The 22,723-nt window shown below is 34.9% G+C and overlaps 1 protein-coding gene across 1 annotated transcript in view; it reads right to left on the reverse strand.

Moving 5' to 3' along the window:
- Positions 1 to 22,723, reverse strand: part of LOC126817143 (ubiquitin-protein ligase E3C) — a 477,264-nt gene that overhangs the window by 425,618 nt on the left and 28,923 nt on the right. Inside the window, exon 2 of the mRNA XM_056100098.1 lies at positions 3,446 to 3,541. The gene's annotated coding sequence lies outside the window, so the exon portion shown is untranslated. The remainder of the gene's footprint in view (positions 1 to 3,445; positions 3,542 to 22,723) is intronic.

Here is a 22,723-nt window from a genome sequence, read left to right on the forward strand (position 1 = left end):
ATGACAAAGTCTGATATACTTTTAAATTGCAAACTATATAATAAAGGTATTTTGGTTATCGGTCTTACAAATAGAAATAAGACATAAACTATAAACAGAACTTGCAACGAAATTTGAAAGCACTTTCAAGTCAGACATACGCTCGTACTTAACGTAAAAATGAAATGAACATGACACAAGTCTCCAATGTAAGAGAATATTAGTTAATTATACCGCTGTCAAATCCACACAAAAATCCAAGGCACTCAGTTTATTTTAGAAAAGAATAACTGTATTTCGATCGAAGAGCCTGTCCCACATGAATCACAAGTCAATGGACAATCCTATACCAAACTGTCAACTTGTAATGTAGGCATTCTCGTGCAGGTTGTTTTCAATAACTGAAATGTCCCATGGATAAAATTGCACGTAGCCACTTTTTCGAGATTTCGTTAAGACTATGTGGTGCTTCAAATAACCCAAAGTTGCCAGAAACCATGCAGTGTTCATCTTACAACAGGTTCCATTGATTTATGGTTTATTTTATAGTTTATAATACCATTTAGACCACAAAGGTTTTTTTTGTTTTTTTTAAACAATATTTTTATTCAGGTTGTCTGAATTGGATTGGGGAATAGGCATAGCCTATGTAAAACCCCTAACAATGTGTTACGATTCGCATTTTCGTATTCCAAGTTCATTATTTATGCAAGTTTATATGCAATATGATATTAATTTGGATGGGTATTATTTTTATATTTGTCTATGTTAATTATTAAGGATATTGAACATCTACAATATGAGTAAGGCTCAGTAAGGTAAGGTAAGTACTTTCTACATATTAGATAATTTTTAATAATAAACATTATGTAAGCCTTAAAAGATAACAGCCGAAAATGTAACTGATAAATTCACGACAATGTTTCCTTATATTTGGAGTTGTTTAGTTCCCTTTCGTGTACGGAAAATAGATTAACAATTAGTTTTAACATTATTTATGATGCTGAGACATATAAATCTAATTTGTCTTGTTCAAGAGACGTTCATACTATTTAAGAAAATGATTTTTTGGCCCAACATACATGTACGAATAATTGTCATCTTATTACATGCGGATTCAGTTTATCTAAAAAGGGCTAAGTCGCAATTTAAGGAATTATTTTTTACCCAATATTAACCATCGCCAATTTTTTAAATCATGGGATAAAGTCAATCAACAAACAATACAGGTTTACTTTATTACAAAAACATTGGTGAACTTATCATTTTGTCTAAAATCATAACGCTAATCAACAAACAACACTATTGTTCTTTATTACAAAAACATCGGTGAACTAATCTCAGTCGAGATGGCCAGCCAAGCTAGTTGATTATTGGGTAAATAAAACAATATAAACAAGCCAACGGTGAGGCTGATGTCCCATGCCGAAATCCCAAAATAAATAGATGACACATATTAATTAATCGCATATATATATTTTTTTCAAAAGTATCAAGCAATCAAACTGATTATCAACTATACACTAAGTTTCATCACTCTCTATCAGATAAAATCAAAGTTATCTTGTCCCAAAGCATCGACCAATGAAATTGCTTAGCTCTGCTTAGCTTTAGCTCGAAATGTTAATCATTGAACTCGTTCAAGACATTCACCATCAAGTTTAAATATTCTACCTCAATTAAAAGCAAAGTTGTTATGTTCCAAAGTCTTGACCAATCAAATTGCTTATCACTCATTAGCCTAAGCAAAAAATTCTCACCATCGAACGTAGTCAAGGTAATGATATAATGAATCTATATTCAGAGTTTCATCGCTCTCACATTATCCTAACCAAAGTTATCGTGCCCCAAAGCATCAACCAATCAGATTGCTTATCTCTCCATCAAGGCATTCACCTAATGAACGCCTACACCTAATTTGAACATTCTACCTCAATAAGAAGGAGAGTAACTGTGTTCCAAAGTCTTGACCAATCAAATTGCTTATCGCTCTGCTTGCCAGGGGCGTGCTGGTAGGGAGTTTAGAACGACGGTGTCCTCCCAGGCCCCCATTAAACAATAAGTCCACCCGTATAAGCAGGCCCCCCTGAGAGCTCTAATTTTCATGTGGAATCCCCTCAAAAAATTGAGAGTGCGCACGCGAAAAATCATACATACACAACGATTAGTAAAATATATTATGCTGGCGTGCAAATGTCTGTCACCTTAAGGTGAAATGGTCTTTGATTAAAAATTTATTATTTGGATAGAAATACATTGTATTAGCATTATATTAAGCAGACCTGTCATGAGTGTCTTGTGTAGTACAGTAGTATGTCTTATAGTCAAAATAGCAGCATAAATTTGGAAAATATGATACCTAAATTTCTCCCAGAAGTGCTTGCAAAACGCGTTTCCCGTTGTCAAATTTAAAAAAATAACTACCAGCGGCACGCATTCGGCGCGCGGGTCGCATACGGCGATCAACGGACCCCATCCTGGCCCGTCCTCCCGGGCCAAAACGGGGCCAGCACAAAAGGCGGGGGACAATAAATGAAATCAATTTAGATAAGTACCGATGACAATTGTCTCTGCTCAGGGTATTCTCATGTTATTATAGTTTATTCTGTTGTGATTGTATGTGATCTGTCATCTTTTACAATGACAATATCTAAATTTAATAGGATTCGTAAATCCGATATTTAGATCATTAAAGGGAGACTACTCGACATATTTGAAGAAAACCGTCATATTTCAAAACTATTAGGTATAGAAATTGAGATGTTTTAAAACAATTATGTGTAGAACCTATTTGTAATTATCAAAAAGCCTTTTTTACCAGCATTCCAGTCCTAATTTTAACTTAAAATATTATTTGATCAAATCCATTCCATGTAAATATTCTAATTGTATTTCAAAAATCTGTTTATCTGCCCATAACTTACGGTATTCATAGAAATGGGTAGATGCAACAGTGTTGTTAGAAATAACAGATTTTGTAAATTCTGTGGCACCATGCAAGAACCTGATAAGCCACATGACATTCAATTTGAGAAAAAATGCAACTAAAGTCTGTGGTCTATTTGATTTTTTGTGATTTTGATGTGTACAGAGGCATAGTATAAAAATTCTGGATATTAATCAGTCTTGTAACGGGTGGGACGATTTACCCAATACTACCCAATACCACCTCAATATCACCACATACTACCCAATACTACAAAATAATAATGCAAAAATGACATTATCATTTGATTTTTTTCAAAAATAGAGAGTTCTATTGCGGGAAATGTACTTCAAATGCAATACCGATGTCTGGCTGTTCCATTTGCCGCCCTATACCACCCCAAACAAGCCTATAATAACCTAATACTACCAAATACTACACAATATGATCAAATTACAACCTAATATTGTCAAATAACAGCACATTAGTATAATTACTGTAACGAATATTCAATATTTTGCAGAAAATTGAAATGTTTACCCAGTTATCTCCCTTTACAACCGGTAAATTGATTTTAGCTTGCTACTCGGTTTAATCATCTTCTTTGGCTTTGCAGTTGGTTTCCAAGACGACAGACTTAAAATAAGAAAAACAAGTATGACGATATACCATATTTTATTCCCAAAATGACCCATCTGTCTCTTACCACTTGATAAGGTCGTCTGTCAAATAAGGTGGATTTTCTCGGGTCCCCCGGTTTCATCTCACTGTTAAACACCCCTTCGCGCAAGCGAGTTAATGAAATAATATTGAACTATATGTTAGTCCCAAAATTACCTAGTTAGTGTCGTTTGTTTGTATCTTTTTTAAAATTAATGCTTTAACAAAACAATTGCATAATGTTTATATTCATTTTATCATGTCAACTATTAAACATGCATTATGCAAGAGCAAAATCTGCTTATTACAAGTCTTTCTTTAGGCCTGAAATGTTATCTAAATTATCAATTAGACATTAATTAACTTATCCAGACCATAATAAACTCTCGATGTCAAGGCTAGCCTTCGATGTTGGCTGGATTTGATTCCTATATGCCGCTAACGGCTATTGATAATTAAATCAATAAAAGTGGATAATCGAGACTATGCTGTTTATATTAATGATTTTAGTAATGATGACCGAGACTATGCAAAAATTTCACCGCTTCTTTCTCGGCTCATAGTGGATCAATTTGACTGAAATTTTCAGCAAATTACCTTTACACTATCTAGTTTTTAACTATTATAGCGAGAACTGCCATCTCTTTATCTTATCTCCCATAATGTATTTTTACTTACTGCACGATGTTTTATTTTAAAATTAACGAAATTGCACGTTTCTTTCCAGTGTGTAACTGTCGACTTAACACTTCTCAGTTCATCAAAACTATCATTTGCGGCCTGTTACAGCTCTGTCAGTTTCTTTGATAATATAAATAAACCAGAACTTGATTACACAATCAACAATCTTAACCCCATTGATTAATTATTAAGTCAGGAGGAATGTATATAGGAGTAGAGCATTACACATTTGTAATAAACATGCGCATTGTAATAAACATGTACAATTTGATTTAAATGAACATTTTTAAATCACCCTCTAAAATACTCTTTTATTTGGATGCTTAGCTGTTTATTTTATAAACTGATTTTATTTTAATGCATTTTTAAATCTTTGTTAACTTCTTTAAAGATAGGTTGCCAGGCAACGAAACATACGCCCACAGCAGCTAAGTCGTTCGAGCAGTCCATAAAGCTTGTCAATTTTATGCTTTTGTTGGTAATGGGAGCATGTACAAGACCCTAAGAAACTTAGGAAAGTTTTTGTAATAATCAACATTAAGTAGATCATCAGGTTGATGTTGATGTGAAAAAAAACCCAACCTAATTTTGTAAGTTTTAGATCTTAAATCAGTGATGGTTTGGGGGAAAAGGGAGAGAGCAGAATTTTTGAATAATTGATGTTGTTAACTGCTTTAATACAATTTGATTATTCTCTTAAATATGGGGGGTTGGATGGCTGAATGGTTAGCACGCGCGCGCTGTATCATAAAGTCTGTCATTGAGTCAACTGGCATGGTTTCGAATCCCGGGTTGTACGTGACAAGAAGTAGGGTCGCCTGTCCAACCTCGTGGGTTTTCTCCGGGTCCTCCGGTTTCCTCCCGCTGCTAAAGACCCCTGCACGCAAGCGAATCATTGAAATAAAATTAAACCATATGTTAGTCCCGAAATGACCTAATTTGTGTCGAGTGGACGTTAAACCCCATTTCTCTCTCTCTCTCTCTTAAATATCTTGTTGATATTCATATGGGGTGGGAGGTATGGCAGGGAGCCAGAATGGGGTTGGGGGGGGGGGGGGCTGGTCTCGAGGAGAATTTATGAACTAGATTAATGAAGACATGTTTGCAAATTCTTGGGATGGCTGAAACTACTCCCCATCCCGCATGGTGTGACTGCCCCGATATCTGTAATGGAGAAATGGAATGTTGTTGGCCTTTTGGGGGGGAGCCATAAGGGATATGTTCTCCTCTCGACCTGCACTACAATCTGCAATGCATCTCTTAAATCTGCATATTATTTTTATGATTACACTACACCCCATTGGACTCCCCTTGTCAGTGGTGCTGGATGGAGGGGGAGAGAGAGAGAAATGGGGTTTAGCGTCCACTCGACACAAACTAGGTCATTTCTGGACTAACATATGGTTTAATTTTATTTACATAATTCGCTTGCGCGTAGGGGTCTTTAGCAGTGGGAGGAAACCGGAGGCCCCGGAGAAAACCCACGAGGTTGGACAGGTGACCCTACTCCTTGCCACGTAGAACCAGGGATTCGAAACCACGCCAGTCGACTCAATGACAGACTTTATGATACAGCGTGCGCACGCTAACCATTCAGCCATCCAACCCCCACTGGATGGAGGGCATGACAATGACAGCTGTCTATTTGTTTGGACAGGACGAAAAACTGAGGTTCCATGTACACATGGATGTGCATGTAAAAGATCCCTTGACAGTTGGAATTCAATATAAGAGTAGGGTGTAGCACTGCCGTCCAGGCAAAGTTTCCCTCATAGCACACTGTATAGTGTATGCCTCTCTTCATTAGCCCAGTCGAAGCAGAACAGTTTGACGTTAAACCCCCATTTCATATCATTTCCCACTGGACTTAAAAACGTCATAAGTATGCCACTGCCTTGTGTTGCATATTAACCCCAGCGAACTCCAGCATCTCTCATCCACTCATTCCCTTCCTGCATTGTTAGATGAATGTGATGAGTTTTCACCCATTATTTACATGACTTTCTGCTGCTCACTTTCACAAAGAGATTCAAACTGAATTGCATGTAATTAAGTTGCAACAGTGTTCGAAGAAAAAGAAAAAAATATATGAAATAAAAAAATTTAATCATAGATTCATATATGTGACATCAATAGTTAATATATATACATGATAGTAACATAAGAAATTAATTAAACTTGTGAAACTTTTAAGTTTAAATCATTACATTTGCTGCGAGTTGGCTACTCAACCCTACTCCATCAAAATGGAGGGGAAAGTACGATTTTCTCTAGTACTCTGTCCAGCAGTTACATGTAAGGTGTTCACTCACGCAAGGTAAATCAAATAATAAAAGATCTAAAAGTACTTGTAATTGTAACAGTAAAACTGTAAAAGTTAAAATTAACAATAAATAAATTGAGATTAAATGATCAATCTAGCACATGCAAAATAGCAACAGAGCATTATGAAAATTTAAATCACATAAAATTTAAGAAATAGTAAAAACTAAATCAAAGTGATATATATTGACCTGGACAACTCAACTATGTATTATTATCTGTCAAGATTCATAAATATTCGATAAATTTTATTGAATTTTTGTAATATTTTGATAAAGTTTCTATTGTGTAGATATCTGTTAACATTGCATATCGGCCATACACAAGTTTTTGTTGAATTATGAGGTCAACATACTAATTAAAATCCAAAACAAAATTCAAATGAACATGCATAATTAATATTCGTTAATAAAACATAAATTGAAGTAGTAAGGATAAAACATAATACAAAGATAAAAATAAAATACATTTATAACAATGATTTTAGCATAATGGAAGGTCTTTTGAAGCTTTGAGGTCTTGTGAATTAATCTGAAAAATATAAAGCAAATTACAAATAAATATATTTTAAAAACATGACATGTGCAAACCTACACAAACTATTAGACAGACAAGGACTATCTAGTATAAATTGTTAATGATCATTAATAATTAAAATTACCAGTAGAAACTATGAAGGTATATCTCTCATTTTTGTTTACATGAATTTCAACTTGGTGACCTAATCAAAGCAATCTGATTAAAAGACAGATTTTATTTTGTTTCGTTCTTTATAGTTTAAAATTCTGTCGATTGTTTTTACTACACCAGGATTTGGAAATGTTAAGTAACCCACGTTCTGGGTGATGTGAAGGATTAACCAATCAAATTGTCTTTCACATTGAATTCTTATCGCGTTGTGTGTGGAACTGTGGGTATACATTCACAGCAATAGAAAACAAAGCAAAAGTTGTATTTCTGAATACAGCGATGCTGATTTGTTAATCGAATGACTGACATCATATGGTCAAAAGTTACACTGAATAAACTTACTTTGCATTCAATAACTTCAATAAAAAGTTCTTCCTAAAAAAAGTTTATCTAGTTCAAAAATTGTGTCCCAAAAACATCCATACCGGTATCACGTGCCTGGAAATAGAAATAAAGATAAAAATATTAGGAGTATAAAACAGATACAAGATTGTGAATCAACATCAAAGAACAGATTTAAAAACATCATCATGCTTTAGAGCAGTTTTAAATTTACTAGCAAAATATCAATATTTGGTTAAGAAAATACCGGTAAAGGTAATTTTTTTAAAATAAAAATATTGAATTCATAGTCATTTTGTTTCAGTGTAAGATGCATTCATTATGTAAGAGCTAATTCTTTCTATCGCAGGTCTTTTTTAAATTTTAAATATATAATTATTAACTCTCAAGATCATCATGATCAGATGACTTGCGATAGCAAATGAATTAGAACATCCACAAATTTAATAATGGATAATCAATACTTTGTTTATCATAGTGTATTTGACAATCATGATTATTAGGTCAAATCTTGGTACACTCATAAAATTGCTCAAAATAAAGAAATTTGAGTGAAATATTCAATATATTTATCTTTCATTATTTTTTTTAAAACTATTATCTATTACAGCGAAATCTTATATAATGCATCATTAAGTAAAATAATTTTTAACTAAAATTATTTTAAAAAATTTCTACATTTGGTCAATACCAAACATTATTTTTTTTCAAAAAAAGAACCTTTGATTAGTAAAATAATATATAATTTTTAAAAAGTAGGTTGCCCCTGGTGGCCCATGCAAAATGTTTTTTCATAAATACCAGTATCTTGCAAGATGCAATTGTCATTATGGGTTTTTTAAATTTCTTACAAATATCTTATAGCGCCAGTGTATTTCAATTAGTATATTTCTAATTAGTTTCTTTTTTCTTTCATGTAACCAGAAGCTCCTGTCACCATGGTTATTTATTGCACAGGACTATTATTTAATTGTATATAAAGTTCAGAATTTTTATTATAATAACCTATCCTTTTAACAATCTTATTATATTATTTGACCAGATGCCCCTGCTATCTTGGTCTGTATGTACTAATTAAAAGTTAAACTCAAATTATTACAGATATAAAATTACTGGGTTGTGCAAACAGCAGCAAAGTGGTCATATTTTCCACATTTTTTGCATTTTACAAAATGTGAAAAGCATGCTGGTTCAAGATGCCCAATGATATTACATAATTGACACTTGTGTGTCATATAACCTACATTCTTGCAAATAAAGTGACCCTTTTGTCCACACTTATTGCATTTGCTTAATTTTTGAAAGGAGCTTTTTTTTCATTATATTTGTCTGATGGTATTTGAAAGTTAATGTTCAATTTTTCAGTTATGATGTCTAAAAGATGACCAAAATAATCACATCTTATATGAATTCCATCTTGATGAAGACATCTAATCATGCAGTCTGAATACTTATTCATATTTTCTGAAATGTCTACAAAAATTATGTTACTTTCTTTCAATAATTTTTTAAAATGTAAATTATGTGTTTTAATCAGTGATTTTCTGTAGCCAGGTAACATAACGGCAACTAATCTATCATTATGGTGGTATTTTTTTAACCAGACATACAACTTTTCTGCTAATAATTCCAACATTTCTTCAGACTTTTCGTGAAATTTCTCTAACATGGTTTTATATTTTCTATGTCGTTTGATCCAAAACTTATTATAATTTTTCGTACACAAATATTTGTAGGTAATGAACTTCTGTTCCTTTTCAATTCCTTATCTACAGTTCCTGTAGGTTTGCAGCGTATTATTACATTGGTGTCAGTTGAACAATTGACTAATTTCCTATTAACTAGCAGACCTTGGATGTTGTTATCCCCTAAAAATGCAATTTTAGCTTTTCTTTCTATTATATATCCCTTTTCTAATATGCGTTCTGTTTTCAAAGCTTTGTGTGATATTCTCCAAACTTCTAGCACGCTTTAATCTACAAGACTGAAATTCAAGAGAAATGATATCTGCAGCAGTCATTTGTCGTATTTTAGTTTCAAATCGTTTGGGTTTTTTTACTGATTATTTCAATAAATGGCTTTTTAGATATATTTACTTTTTTGTTTTCAAAATGAGCTATTTCCATATTAACTGCTGGTTGAATTTCAACATCAGCTGTTTTAATTGACACTGTTTTATTTGTTTTAATTCTTTTAATTTTTACTTCACTGGACCTTTGAGTATGTTCATTTATTTTTTGTTGCATCAGTTTTAGTTTTTTTAGCAGGTTTTCTTTTTCTAATTTTAAGCAGCTGTTTTCTTTAATCAAAGTTGAATTATTACAAGTGTCATTTTTGTGGATAGAAATTCCTGAAATTCCTGAATCAAATTCCTGTCAACTTTAGAAGCAACAGTTTTTAAGACACTTTGCATCATGGTTAGATTGTCTGGGGTTTTTTATATCTTCAATATTCATCTTCTGGACAGTTAAGATTAATTCTTCAGACTCAGTCAATGAATCATAATTTGAGATTCTTACCATTTATAGGTGTATAATAATCATACATCTGAATCATACTTTCTTTTTGATTGTTTTTTGGGGTTTGTCAATATAGGTAGCATATGATCATGAGTATCTGCATCAAGGTTTTTAGATTCTGAACTAGAAGCAGGGGATGAATGCACAATTTTATTATCTGGGGCAGAAGCAACAATATTTTCATCTAGGGCAAAAGCAACAATATTTGAAAGGAACAAGCAAGAACACTTTCTGGTGTAAGATATACTGAGCGCCATGGAAAACGCATCACTTAGTTTTTCGTATAACAAAATGATCCTGTAAACATATCTTATTTATTTTGCTTCTTATTGTGAACAATATTCAAATGGGAACACATCAATAACAACACATTTGTACACTTATGGATGTTTAATCTGTAATCAACGGTACAAAGTCAGAAGGGTCAAAACCAAAAGTACGACACAGATGTCGTAGCGCGTGCGTCCTCCACAGGCTCTTACGCACGCTGTGCAGCGACGTCGCATGGGATTTACCAATGTTTGAAAGAAGGCCTGAGGCAAATTGTTCCATTCTTGGACAAGAGCAGCTTCTAAAGCAGCAATGTGTGCATCTGTGGTCTCCGATACAGACGGTGTCCAATCTCATCCCAGACATGTTCTATCGGTGCCATGTCCGTAGACATGGCTGGCCAGTCCAAGACATTGATGTTGTTAGCAGCCAGGTAGTCCATACTAAAACGGGCAGTATGCGGACTTGCATTATCCTGTTGGAAGTGCTGAAGTTGTGGGTGCACTCGAAACATCAGAACAACAATTGGTTGCAAGACATCACCACGGTAGGCTACAGCATTAACGCGACCCCTGCAAATGTGTAGGGCAGTACGGTGATGCAATGTGAAGCCTCCCCACACCATTACACTTCCCCCACCCCATCGATTCGTTTTGAAGATGCAGCAGTCTGCAAGACGTTCCCCAAGACGTCTGCACACGTTGAGAGCCATCAGCGTGATAAAGATGAAAGCGACTCTCATCACTGAAGAGCACACTTTGCCAGTCTTCTCTTCTCCATGTCTGGTGCCCTTGAGCCCATATCAAATGCTGCTGACGGTGATGATCCCTGAGGATAGCTCCAACATAAGGTCGTCGTGCACGGAGTCCTACTACTGTTAACGATGTCTTACGGTGTTGGCACTTACTGGTCCTTGTCTTCCGAAGATTGCTGCACATGTTCGAGTCGCTGGGCAGAATCCGTCACGCTGATGAGTGACCCGGATGTAGGGGTCTTGAGTCTGGGTTGTAACGCATTGTGGACCAGGACGTTGACGGTCACGTGTTGATCCAGTAACTCGAACACATTCCACCAAACTTACAATAGTGGACTGATGACAATTGAAGTGTCTGGCAATAGCACGTGTAGACATGCCAGCCCTGGACATTCCCATGGCTTCATGCCGTTGATTTTCAGTAAGTCTCGGCATCTCTAGCTCGATTCCTTCACACGTCCAACAACAAATTACAACAGATTGCCGTTTCACAGTTCATGTACTGCACACATTAAGCTGAAAACATGCTTTTAAAGGGCTCACACACAATGCTGCACGTGAATATTGGGGTTTTCATGTGCATCTCATGCAATTTTGTTTTTGCACACGGGCCGATATTTTTTGCGTTTGGGAGCATTGTGTGAAACAATAGTTCATAGTATTGCATAATATTATACATACAAAACCACCTAGTAATAAAATATTTGGGAAAAAAAGTGATGCGTTTTCCATGGCGCTCAGTATATTCTTCTGGAATACAAATAGTTTTGTCTTCTGGGGTGGAAGCAACAATATTTTCTGCTTCATTAAAAGATAAATCATCTTCTTCAAATTCAGTATCAGTTTTAGAATCTGATATAATTGCTAGACTAGATTCTAAAGATTCCAATTTCAGTTGGTTTTCATTGTGATTTTTTTTCAAATTGTTATTTTCCTTTTTCAGATCTTCACATTCATTTTTCAAAAAGTTATTTTCTTTGGCAATTTGCGTCGGGTGAAATTTAAATTTTCCTACAAAGGCCTCTTCATTCCGTGTGTGGGATGCAAGTTCATTGCTAAATTTTAGGAAGTCTTCATCAAGTTTTTTTAGGTCTTTAATCACAATACTATATTTTGATACTCGAAGCATAAAATCTAATTTTTCTTTCCTTTCAATATTTTTTTTTTCAAAATTTTCAATGTGGTTCAAAATTACATCATATGTTTGTTGTTTTTGAGACATTTTATTTACACCACTAGTCAAGACTGCAAAAAATAATAATTGATAACAAAATATAAATAACATTTTATCTTATTTATTGAAAAATAGCTCTATATTTTGGTATTGTCATATCTAAGTAACAGAATTTATTAAGTTTGTTAAATAATAGAGAAGACATATCAAATTGTACTGGTCATATTTATATAATATGTACTTTGAAAGATTTGCCAAAATTATACATTCAAATAATAAGTGAAATTTGTTGATTCAAATTAGAAATCAGGCATAATTATATTTTCAATCAAACCAAAAATATACGGATGTCAAGTTCTTTTTTTTTTTTTTCATTCTGATGCAATATTAAATTGCTAGATAATAATTCCTTTATTGTTAGTGAAGTATCCAGTAATAATTAGTGGATGGCACATTTTACATTTAAATTTTTAAAATTTAAGGAGGTATTATGTAAGAGCTAAATCTGCCTGTTGTATTTTCAATATATTCATATTTCTTTATCTATATTTGAACTATTATAGCAAAAAATGGTCAGCTATTTATCTAAATCTAACAGAATGTGAGACAACATTACATGATATATTTATACTAACATGGTATTGATTTTATCTTGATTATTCTACCCATCAATTCAGACTACTACTAGTAAATATAAAGTTGTTAAATTTAAAACTTGCAACTATCAGTAACTTAAACAAAGATAGGTTGCCAGGCAACGAAACATACACCCACAGCAGCTAAATCGTCCGGGCAGTCAACAAGAGTTGTCACATATTTTTACTTTTTTCGGTAATGAAACATTTATAATACATTAAAATCTGATTAGGAGTAACAACTCATTAAGTAATTATCAGAAAACCATTAGAATTTGTTTGGTTTTTATAAAGTTTTGCCCCATGCTAACATTTAGTATAGGAAACTTTTAACATCATGGATTTAGCTGTTCAAGTCATAACAAGCCAACAGTGAGGCTGATGTCCCCCGCCGAAATTGCAAAATAAATAGATGACACATATTAATTAATCGCACATTTATTTTTTTCACTAAGTTTCATCACTCTCTATCAGATAGAATCAAGATTATCTTGTCCCAAACCATCGACAAATGAAATCGATTAGCTCTGCTTAGCTTCAGCTCGAAATGTTAATTATTGAACTCAGTCAAGACATTCACCTAATGAACATCTACATATACATCAAGTTTAAACATTCACCTAATAGACACCTATGCCAAGTTTGAACATTCTACCTCAATTAGAAGGAGAGTTATTGTGTTCCAAAGTTTCTACCAATCAAATTGCTTATCACTCTGCTTACCCTCAGCAAAAAATGTTCATTATCGAACTTAGTTAAGGTATTCATATAATAAATCTATACACCAAGTTTCATCAATCTCACTTAATTAGAACTAAAGTTATCGTGTCCCAAAGCATCAACCAATCAAATTGCTTATCTCTGCTTACCCTAAGCGGAAAATGCTCATCTTCGAACTCCATCAAGGCATTGACCTAATCAACACATACACCAAGTTTGAACATTCTAGCTCAATTAGGAAGAGAGTTATCGTGCCCCAAAGTATCAACCAATCAAATTGCTTATCTCTGCTTACCCTAAGCGGAAAATGCTCATCTTCGAACTCCATCAAGGCATTGACCTAATAAACACATACACCACGTTTGAACATTCTAGCTCAATTAAAAGTTATCGTGTCCCAAAGCATCAACCAATCAAATTGCTTATCTCTGCTTACCCTAAGCGGAAAATGCTCATCTTCGAACTCCATCAAGGCATTGACCTAATCAACACATACACCAAGTTTGAACATTCTAGCCCTATTAGGAAGAGAGTTATCGTGTCCCAAAGCATCAACCAATCAAATTGCTTATCTCTGCTTACCCTAAGCGTAAAATGCTCATCTTCGAACTCCATCAAGGCATTGACCTAATAAACACATACACCAAGTTTGAACATTCTAGCTCAATTAGGAAGAGAGTTATTGTGTCCCAAAAAGTGTGACGGACAGACAGACGGACGGACGGACGGACGGACGGACGGACGGACGGACGGACGGACGGACGGACGGACGGACGGACGGACAGACAGACAGACAGACAGACAGACAGACAGACAGACAGACAGACGAACCCATTTTAATAGTCCCCTGCTTTCTTCGAAAGGCGGGGGACAAAAATTCATTGAAAATCAATATACTTGTTTGTCTCAAGACCTTACACTCTGTGTATGAATCTGAAGTCAATCGGATGATAACTTTAGCTTCTAGAGGGCCACAAGGTTTTTAAAAGTGATCAAGGGCCATAACTTTGGCAGTAATTATCGGAAATCGCTGAAAATCAATAGGCTTCTTCGTCTCATGACCTTAAACACTGTGTATAAATTTAAAGTCAATCGGATAGTAACTTTAGCCTCTAGAGCGTCCACAAGCAATTGTGGACGCCGGACCGCAGAACGGACGGACGGACGGGGGCGACGACAATATACGACCACATTTCAATGTGGGCGTATAAAAATAGAAACACATAAATATTTTGTTTTAGAGTCTCACATGCATAATATTGTTATTGTATAGCTGAAATCATGAAATGCATTATAATTATTCAGAATCAATGAATTTTTTAAAAAAAATATATATAACTAATTTAATCTTACCTTTGTTGGAGAAATGTTGAATCTTGGCACAGTGATCTTTTAGTCCTTATCCAGCCAGTTGTGAATTCGTCTGCATCAGTTTAGAAATCAGTTTGCCCTTTTATACAGAAGTTGGCAAATACCTTATTTCTCAATTATCATAGGGTCTGGAGACTTTAATTAAGGTGACTGATTTAGAGTTACGAATTCTCTAAAATTATTTTATCTCTTTGTAATTCTATAAACTGATTTCAATTGGATTACATTTATTACACTTGTAGCTTAGAATACATGTATTAACCTAAATGTGAATTTGGTTAGACAACTTGGATCCATAGGTGTACGGGCTCGATGACAGTTAGGGGGGCAGAACCCGAAACGCCCGAAAAAATTTCGGGTGTACAGACAGCGGCGCTGATATTCCTCGAGAGGCGAAGAAGCAGAGCTCCCCTTGTATTGTACCCCCCGCTCCCCCCCCCCCCCCCACAAAGAAAATTTTTGAATATTTGATGGCTGCAAACATAGTTTCCTGCTCTTTCAGCCTGCGAACAAAGCAACTTCAAAGTGATCTAATATAGCCTAATTAAGATGGCTGACTCGAATTCCAAACAAAAGATCAATCGTTTACAGTCCACGGCGACGGGACCGTTTGGAGAAAATTTTGAAAATTTAACAGCCGCATACGCGTTTTCCTGCTATTGCAGTCTGTGAATACAGCAACTTCAATTTGGTCCAATATAGCCTACCTGACTGACCCGAATTCCAAACAACCAATCAATCGTCGCGGGGTATGGGGGGCCTCAACCTCGGGGCTGCACCCTCCCCTAGAAAATGCGTTTTCTGCTATTCTAGCCCGTGTAAGCAACTCCAAAAGTATCTAATGGTTTTGTAACCGAAATCCCAATCTTAATTCCAACCATCCAATCAGACCGTTGCAGCTTCATTCACAAATAATAATCGATGCTCGAAAAATGTCGCACAAAGTAGAGTGGCTCCAGACAAATTGTTTTAATCCATAGTCAACTCAGTACAAATTTGTGGTATTCAATTAAAAGAAAAGTAAAATTAGTGTTTTATTAGGGCTCAATGACAGTTAGGGAAGAAAAATTAGAAATGCCGAAAAAATTTCAGGTTTACAGACAGCGGCGCCGGTTTTCTTCGAGAGGTGAAGAAGCAGAACTGACCTTGTATGGACCCCCGAAGAAAATTTTACTGCTATTCCAGCCCGTAAAATTAGTGTTTTATTAGATTTCGGGCACTTTATTTTGCCAAATAAAATAATCGGAAATCTCTGAAAATCAATAGGCTTCTTCGTCTCATGCCCTTAAACACTGTGTATAAATATAAAGTCAATCGCATATTAACTTTGGCCTCTAGAGCGTCCACAAGATTTTTTGAAGTGATCAAGGGCCATAACTCTGGCAGTAATTATCGGAACTCGCTGAAAATCAATAGGCTTCTTCGTCTCATGACATTAAACATTGTGCATAAATTTAAAGTCAATCAGTTATTAACTTGTGGACGCCGGACCAACGGACCGACGACAATATACGACCACATTTCAATGTTGGCGTATAAAAACTCTTTTTTGTCTTGGAAACAAACTGCAAAGCCCAACAAGATGATTAATCTGAGTAGGAATCTAACATCTATTTGTCGGGAGATAACTGTGTAAATATTTTAATTTTCTGTAAATTATCGCATATTCTTTGTAATTATTATACTGATGTGCTGCTAATTGACGATATTAGGTTTGTATTTTATAATATTGGGTAGTATTAAGTAGTATTTGATAAGTATTTGGTAGTATTGGGTTATTATTTGCTTGATTTGGGTGATATAGGGAGGCAAATGGAACAGCCAGACATCGGTAATCACATTTGAAGTACATTTCCCACGATATAGCTCACTATTTTTGAAAAGATAGGTTGCCAGGCAACGAAATATACACCCACAGGAGCTATATATCGTCCGGGCGGTCAACAAGAGTTGTCGCCAGGGCTCGAATTAGCGGGCGACGTGGGCGAAATAGTCGCCTAACCCATTGATGACTTCGCCCTAAAAGGCAATAGGGCGAAGTTGAAGTCGCCCTCACTTCGCCGTACATTTGTGCAAGGGCGAAGTAGGTAACAGGCATCGATATCAACGGTAAACAAAGCATTTTCAAAACAACACAACACATGTTCACATAGTGAGCTTCGAAAGGAAAACTGAAAATTAAACAAGTTGTGAAAAGCAAAACATGTATTAATATTTTGTTTTTCGACTTTCTCTGTGTTGGCTGTGACAATGTTTAATAGTTTCAATGATAAACATTGTATTTGATGTCAACAGGAAATACAATTCTTTAAAATAAAGCGAAGGAATCGAATCATAAATCTCCGTTACAACCGCTGGCTTCGTCCAGAAATAACAGCCAATCAAAAGCTGCGATGGCCAATATGGCGGGGGATACGATATTTTTCATGTATTTCTGTCTAAGAATAGACAAAGTACTGAATTGGTTCTCTTTCTTTGAAATAATTTAATAATAAAAAGAATAATAAACATAAAACTTGTGATTGAAAGGTTGACGAAAGGTGTACATTGTTGTGTCAACATGGTACAGTCAATAAAGAACAACACGTGTGAAAATAGCGTTGGCGTACATTTCGACGGATGGAGATATTAAAACAATTGTTATCAGAATGATTACAACATGTATTAGAATGTGTTGATAGGTATAACGTCGGGTTGATAATTAAATCTACGTCAATATTATTAGTTCCACTAATCTAAACACATAAACGAAAAACAAAGAAGGTAAGTGAGTGGTGTGTCAAAACAATAATTTCATACATTGACATTGTCGTACTACGTAACAATATGACTATCCTATTGTGAAAGGTGCTAAAACAATCACACAATAGACCCAGGCAGGACTAGTAATTAAATGTATTTAGGCACGAAAGGGTATAAATATTGACGTATTTGATAGAGGGATATCACAAATCTTATTTGTATTGCTAAAGTCAAGTCTGTCTTAGTAGGCCTACTAGTATATGTAATTTATTATCACAGTAATTTTGATACCAGTATAAAGAGTATGATGACATACTGAAATAATGTGTGCAGAAATATGACCTCTCCTTCAAGTCTCCCGATGTCTCCCTCACTTCTCCCTATTCTGTCTGTAGGGAGAAGTCACTTCTCCCTAAAATTTGTCCCTAGTTTGAGCCCTGGTTGTCGCATATTTTTACTTTTTTCGGTAATGAAACATTTATAATACATTAAAATCTGATTAATAGTAACAACTCATTAAGTAATTATCAGAAAACCATTAGGATTTGTTTGGCTTTTAAAAAGTTCTGGCCCATGCTAACGTTTAGTATACGAAACTTTTAGCTGTTCAAGTCATAAAGATTCATTGAAAATCAATATACTTGTTCGTCTCAAGACCTTAAACTCTGTGTATCAATCGATGATAACTTTAGCCTCTAGAGCATCACAAGATTTTTCAAAGTGATCAAGGGCCATAACTTTGGCAGTAATTATCCAAAATCGTTGAAGATCAATATGATTCTTCATCTCATGGCCTCAAACACTGTGTATAAATTTAAAGTCAATTGGATATTAACTTTAGCCTCTAGGGCGTCCACAAGATTTTTCAAAGTGATCAAGGGCATAACTCTGGCAGTAATTATCGGAAATCACTGAAAATCAACAGGCTTCATCGTCTCATAACCTTAAAACCTGTGTACAAATTTAAAGTCAATCGGATATTAACTTTAGCCTCTATTGATTTTTCAAAGTGATCAAGGGCCATAACTCTGGCAGTAATAATCGGAAATCTCTGAAAATCAATAGGCTTCTTCGTCTCATGACCATAAACACTGTGTCTGTATATAAATATAAAGTCAATCGCATATTAACTTTGACCTCTAGAGCGTCCACAAGATTTTTTGAAGCGATCAAGGGCCATAACTCTGGCAGTAATTATTGGAAATCGCTGAAAATCAATAGACTTCTTCGTCCCATGCCCTTAAACACTGTGTATAAGTTTTTAAAGTCAATCGAATATTAACTTTGACCTCTAGAGCATCCACAAGATTTTTTGAAGTGATCAAGGGCCATAACTCCGACAGTAATTATCGAAAATCACTGAAAATCAATAGGCTTCTTCGTCTAATGACCTTAAACACTGTATAAAGTCAATCGAATATTAACTTTAGCCTCTAGAGAGTCCACAAGCAATTGTGGACGTCGGACCGACGGCGGCGATGGACGGACGGACAGGGGGGGCGACGACAATATACAACCACATTTCAATGTGGGCGTATAAAAAGGGTAAATCGCTCTCCTGAGAAAATTCACCTGAATCTCTTGAGGAGAGCTTTATTAGCATTTATGATGAAGACCAGAGATTTTAATCTATTTTGAAACCAACCAGCCAGAATTGGGTCAAATGAGGTCCCGGTAAGAAATAGGATAGTTCAAAGCTCCTGTTAACTTTAATATAACCAGACTTCAAGAAGTTCAAGTCAATCAAGTAATATTCCTGAATAGATTACTGTCTTCATTTATTTGATGGATAAACGGATATCATCACTCTATCGAAATTAGGATTTTTCTACTACGGCCAGTATCAGAAAATGTAATAGCCAAAATAAGCTGATACGACACCATGGCATTTCTTGATATTTAAAACACAAATTATTTTTTATGTCTATCACGTAACTTACAAAGTTTTTATTCAATCATGGATGAAAGACAAGCGCCACAATGATCATGTGACAACCATAATTGAAATTGCTTTATATAAAATAAAATTCTGTAGACTATGCTATAGCCTTAATTAATAAGGAGAATATTTTCAAGAATAACTCCCTATCAGCATGTGTATAAAATAAAAATAAACAAAACTAAAACACTATTTAAAACTAAATCTAGCAATGCTGGTTTATTGACCTAATTCCAATCGATGCATGTCACGTGTTATCGGGAATCTGAAAGCATTGGACATGCTGACAGAAAAATATAATGTTAATATCTGTTTCTCGGGATCTCCGGTGCTCTATCAGGGATTATTCAATGACTATTTAAATTTAACTAACAACGGGTCAGTGAAACCATAAAATTTATTCAATTATTATTTTAATATCTACCTAGAATTTGTACGGATCGAGCGAGTGTCGAAGTGCGAATCCCAAGATTCACAATCCATGCCGAGCGAGATGTCTTCTTTCGCCACGTGGTTTATTATTTCAAAGGAAACTTACTGGACATAACCAGCAAGCTTGTATTGTTTTTTTTGCTGAATTATCAAAATTACCATTAAATGTGCTAATTACTCGGATTATGAACCGGATGGCCGATTCTCACTAAGGTATGACTGTTATAACTTATTGTAGCCGACCAGCAAGTTGATTATCAATATTGACAGTATTTTTTGTTACCAGTATATTTTTTCTGATTATTTACTTTGAGGGGAGTCAATTTAGACATCGAGGAGAGCTTTAAAAAGCGCACCTCGACTGACATCCAGGCGCGTCCAGGAGAGCGAGAGTAATCGCGCTCCTTTTACGTGAAGGCATGCAATATACGTCCATATGAAAATCTGGCCGAATAAAAAAAGGACTGAACCTATGATGAATTCTAACGTTATTGGTGATGATTTTTTTTTTTTTTTTTTTTTTTTGCAATAACAAAACGTTATTACAGATGTCCATGCTATAGATTTTTTTTTTCATTAAATTCAAATTAACTTCCAATAATTTAGCGCAAAATTGCGCTACCCGACGACATAACAATTAGTCTGTAAAGAAATTCTAATTAACTGTCAAACATTCTACGCACAAAGGCGCTACCTGACGAGGTAATGAGATAATTGGCGGTTAATTAGGGTTTCAAACTGCGTAGCTTGTGTGAAACACTATTGTTTTTGTTCAGATTATTCTTATTAGGCTTTCAGACTTTTGTCTGAAAGACTATTGTTTTTACTAAAATTATTATTATTAGGCTTTCAGACTTTTGTCTGAAAGCCTATTGAGATTACTAAAATTATTATTATTATTTACCACGGACCCTTATTTCTCAGTCCCTGTAAGAGATTCCGATCTGGAATCTAATTTTCTATTGGGAAACCATGTGGTGGTTACTCCATAAACTATTTTTGAAACTTCTGTGCCAGGGAATATTTTACTTTTTTACATTTGATTAGCAGTTTCCAGAAAAATTGTGTAAGAATGCTAATCAATTGTATAATTGAGTAGCAAAATTTACCAATTGATTAGCAGTTTTTTAGTATGTAATAGAATTCTTATTTCACATAATTATGTGACAATAATAACAATACCCATATTATTTGTATTACCAAACTGTTGTTTATATTTATATATAAAATAAAAATAAAAAGTATGTGATTCCTGATTGTATCTGCTTTAAGTGATTTGCCAGTTAAACCGTCAATAAAACAGCGACTAAAGTTTCGCATAATATTTATCTTCGACTCATGTCTTTTGCACAAGCCACATGTTATTCTTTGTACGAAACCTGGACATTCTTTATTTACTTCATACTCTAGCCAGATCTTTTCTGGGTCATATTTCTTCACCCAATCTTGAACTTGCTAATTTTAATGTCGAATTTGAAGACAGAACACTATCATGTGTTTGACTTGCCATCTTGAATTTCGCGAAGTACCCTCGATCATCCGGTAATTTTATCTTGTAGTGTTTTGAATGTCTGTCTTGACGACTGTGACTACCACAGATATAGAAAGTATGTAGTGTTGTAGCTAGTAATTTGTAATCTCTATCATCAAAACCTTTTACGTCTATAAATAGCAGACGAAAACATGTACTGCTCTCGTTCCACTGGACCGTTGCAGAGGCACGTAAAGAGTCTTGATGATATAGACAATAAAATTGCGAGATTTGAGATTTGTTTTATGATACTGAATGGTTTTAAAGTGAAAATTTATTTTCAAAACTTTGATTCGCGCTGAAGCAGGGTTTTATGCTAATAATGCTAATCAAATATGAATTTGATTCGCAAAATCGGACGTTTGAGTCGCAAATTGAGATACAAACCCGGTTAAAATATTCCCTGTTCTGCGGAGACCGGAAGTGGCCAAGTTTGGTAATTTTTTCCGGAATTGAAAATCGGCCATGGTTTCGTCAATTCTTTACCTATTTTCAAACAAATGACATTTTCGGAAACCCCGAATCTTTTCCGAAATAATGGCTATCTCACATTTTTCAATTTCGAACATTCATCTATGGCTTTTGTTGTTCGAATTTTGACAAATTCGAAAAATGGGCTATTGTATGTCACACTTCCTGTCTGATTCCTGAAAGCCGGTTCAGTGCTGCTTGCAGGTCTAGTTATTATTATTATTTTTTTTTTCCGCGGGAGCCTATTTCTCCATGATCGAAAACAGATATCAATCTGGAACCAAATTTTCTTTCGGGAAACCATGTGGTGGCTACTTGATAAAACAATTTTGAAACTTCTGTGCATACCGGAAGTAACCGAATTTTGTACTTTTTTCAAGCAATTTCAACAACGATCCGGAAAACGGAAATAATGATAGATATTTCGAAATAAATGCAAAAAATGGGTGTTTTGGGGAAAAACTCGATTTCTCTGTCCAATATGAATGGATTAAACGAATTAAGCTTTCGTTGAGTGGCCCGAGGAATGGACCAGTGATGGGATTTTACCCGTATATTCCGGGAA

The sequence above is a fragment of the Patella vulgata genome, chromosome 4 (assembly GCF_932274485.2).
Source record: "Patella vulgata chromosome 4, xgPatVulg1.2, whole genome shotgun sequence".
Taxonomy (NCBI): domain Eukaryota; kingdom Metazoa; phylum Mollusca; class Gastropoda; family Patellidae; genus Patella; species Patella vulgata.